Here is a 4,002-nt window from a genome sequence, read left to right on the forward strand (position 1 = left end):
ATGGTTACAAAGTTTTTCTTTGAAAATTGGACCAAAAATGAAATTTTCCCCAAACTTACAGAACATGATCCTGGCGTCCTGCCGCTGCTGATGTCGAAGATTTCAGCGCTCTAGCTCTTAAATTGACCGAGATACGGGCTTTTGAAAGAGACCAAGAATTTGGTCCATGGTTACACTGTTTTTCTTTGAAAATTGGACCAAAAATGAAATTTTCCCCAAACTTACAGAACATGATCCTGGCGTCCTGCCGCTGCTGATGTCGAAGATTTCAGCGCTCTAGCTCTTAAATTGACCGAGATACGGGCTTTTGAAAGAGACCAAGAATTTGGTCCATGGTTACACTGTTTTTCTTTGAAAATTGGACCAAAAATGAAATTTTCCCCAAACTTACAGAACATGATCCTGGCGTCCTGCCGCTGCTGATGTCGAAGATTTCAGCGCTCTAGCTCTTAAATTGACCGAGATACGGGCTTTAGAAAGAGACCAAGAATTTGGTCCATGGTTACACTGTTTTTCTTTGAAAATTGGACCAAAAATGAAATTTTCCCCAAACTTACAGAACATGATCCTGGCGTCCTGCCGCTGCTGATGTCGAAGATTTCAGCGCTCTAGCTCTTAAATTGACCGAGATACGGGCTTTTGAAAGAGACCAAGAATTTGGTCCATGGTTACACTGTTTTTCTTTGAAAATTGGACCAAAAATGAAATTTTCCCCAAACTTACAGAACATGATCCTGGCGTCCTGCCGCTGCTGATGTCGAAGATTTCAGCGCTCTAGCTCTTAAATTGACCGAGATACGGGCTTTTGAAAGAGACCAAGAATTTGGTCCATGGTTACACTGTTTTTCTTTGAAAATTGGACCAAAAATGAAATTTTCCCCAAACTTACAGAACATGATCCTGGCGTCCTGCCGCTGCTGATGTCGAAGATTTCAGCGCTCTAGCCCTTAAATTGACCGAGATACAGGCTTTTGAAAGAGACCAACAATTTGGTCCATGGTTACACTGTTTTTCTTTGAAAATTGGACCAAAAATGAAATTTTCCCCAAACTTACAGAACATGATCCTGGCGTCCTGCCGCTGCTGATGTCGAAGATTTCAGCGCTCTAGCTCTTAAATTGACCGAGATACGGGCTTTTGAAAGAGACCAAGAATTTGGTCCATGGTTACACTGTTTTTCTTTGAAAATTGGACCAAAAATGAAATTTTCCCCAAACTTACAGAACATGATCCTGGCGTCCTGCCGCTGCTGATGTCGAAGATTTCAGCGCTCTAGCTCTTAAATTGACCGAGATACGGGCTTTTGAAAGAGACCAAGAATTTGGTCCATGGTTACACTGTTTTTCTTTGAAAATTGGACCAAAAATGAAATTTTCCCCATACTTACAGAACATGATCCTGGCGTCCTGCCGCTGCTGATGTCGAAGATTTCAGCGCTCTAGCTCTTAAATTGACCGAGATACGGGCTTTTGAAAGAGACCAACAATTTGGTCCATGGTTACACTGTTTTTCTTTGAAAATTGGACCAAAAATGAAATTTTCCCCAAACTTACAGAACATGATCCTGGCGTCCTGCCGCTGCTGATGTCGAAGATTTCAGCGCTCTAGCTCTTAAATTGACCGAGATACGGGCTTTTGAAAGAGACCAAGAATTTGGTCCATGGTTACACTGTTTTTCTTTGAAAATTGGACCAAAAATGAAATTTTCCCCAAACTTACAGAACATGATCCTGGCGTCCTGCCGCTGCTGATGTCGAAGATTTCAGCGCTCTAGCTCTTAAATTGACCGAGATACGGGCTTTTGAAAGAGACCAACAATTTGGTCCATGGTTACACTGTTTTTCTTTGAAAATTGGACCAAAAATGAAATTTTCCCCAAACTTACAGAACATGATCCTGGCGTCCTGCCGCTGCTGATGTCGAAGATTTCAGCGCTCTAGCTCTTAAATTGACCGAGATACGGGCTTTTGAAAGAGACCAACAATTTGGTCCATGGTTACACTGTTTTTCTTTGAAAATTGGACCAAAAATGAAATTTTCCCCAAACTTACAGAACATGATCCTGGCGTCCTGCCGCTGCTGATGTCGAAGATTTCAGCGCTCTAGCTCTTAAATTGACCGAGATACGGGCTTTTGAAAGAGACCAACAATTTGGTCCATGGTTACACTGTTTTTCTTTGAAAATTGGACCAAAAATGAAATTTTCCCCAAACTTACAGAACATGATCCTGGCGTCCTGCCGCTGCTGATGTCGAAGATTTCAGCTCTAGCTCTTAAATTGACCGAGATACGGGCTTTTGAAAGAGACCAACAATTTGGTCCATGGTTACAAAGTTTTTCTTTGAAAATTGGACCAAAAATGAAATTTTCCCCAAACTTACAGAACATGATCCTGGCGTCCTGCCGCTGCTGATGTCGAAGATTTCAGCGCTCTAGCTCTTAAATTGACCGAGATACGGGCTTTTGAAAGAGACCAACAATTTGGTCCATGGTTACACTGTTTTTCTTTGAAAATTGGACCAAAAATGAAATTTTCCCCAAACTTACAGAACATGATCCTGGCGTCCTGCCGCTGCTGATGTCGAAGATTTCAGCGCTCTAGCTCTTAAATTGACCGAGATACAGGCTTTTGAAAGAGACCAACAATTTGGTCCATGGTTACACTGTTTTTCTTTGAAAATTGGACCAAAAATGAAATTTTCCCCAAACTTACAGAACATGATCCTGGCGTCCTGCCGCTGCTGATGTCGAAGATTTCAGCGCTCTAGCTCTTAAATTGACCGAGATACGGGCTTTTGAAAGAGACCAAGAATTTGGTCCATGGTTACACTGTTTTTCTTTGAAAATTGGACCAAAAATGAAATTTTCCCCAAACTTACAGAACATGATCCTGGCGTCCTGCCGCTGCTGATGTCGAAGATTTCAGCGCTCTAGCTCTTAAATTGACCGAGATACGGGCTTTTGAAAGAGACCAAGAATTTGGTCCATGGTTACACTGTTTTTCTTTGAAAATTGGACCAAAAATGAAATTTTCCCCATACTTACAGAACATGATCCTGGCGTCCTGCCGCTGCTGATGTCGAAGATTTCAGCGCTCTAGCTCTTAAATTGACCGAGATACGGGCTTTTGAAAGAGACCAAGAATTTGGTCCATGGTTACACTGTTTTTCTTTGAAAATTGGACCAAAAATGAAATTTTCCCCAAACTTACAGAACATGATCCTGGCGTCCTGCCGCTGCTGATGTCGAAGATTTCAGCGCTCTAGCTCTTAAATTGACCGAGATACGGGCTTTTGAAAGAGACCAACAATTTGGTCCATGGTTACACTGTTTTTCTTTGAAAATTGGACCAAAAATGAAATTTTCCCCAAACTTACAGAACATGATCCTGGCGTCCTGCCGCTGCTGATGTCGAAGATTTCAGCGCTCTAGCTCTTAAATTGACCGAGATACGGGCTTTTGAAAGAGACCAACAATTTGGTCCATGGTTACACTGTTTTTCTTTGAAAATTGGACCAAAAATGAAATTTTCCCCAAACTTACAGAACATGATCCTGGCGTCCTGCCGCTGCTGATGTCGAAGATTTCAGCTCTAGCTCTTAAATTGACCGAGATACGGGCTTTTGAAAGAGACCAACAATTTGGTCCATGGTTACAAAGTTTTTCTTTGAAAATTGGACCAAAAATGAAATTTTCCCCAAACTTACAGAACATGATCCTGGCGTCCTGCCGCTGCTGATGTCGAAGATTTCAGCGCTCTAGCTCTTAAATTGACCGAGATACGGGCTTTTGAAAGAGACCAAGAATTTGGTCCATGGTTACACTGTTTTTCTTTGAAAATTGGACCAAAAATGAAATTTTCCCCAAACTTACAGAACATGATCCTGGCGTCCTGCCGCTGCTGATGTCGAAGATTTCAGCGCTCTAGCTCTTAAATTGACCGAGATACGGGCTTTTGAAAGAGACCAAGAATTTGGTCCATGGTTACACTGTTTTTCTTTG

This window comes from Genypterus blacodes, unplaced genomic scaffold (genome assembly GCF_046128005.1).
Source record: "Genypterus blacodes isolate CSIRO-AG114 ecotype Tasmania unplaced genomic scaffold, CSIRO-AGI_Gbla_v1 ptg000093l_1, whole genome shotgun sequence".
Taxonomy (NCBI): Eukaryota; Metazoa; Chordata; class Actinopteri; order Ophidiiformes; family Ophidiidae; genus Genypterus; species Genypterus blacodes.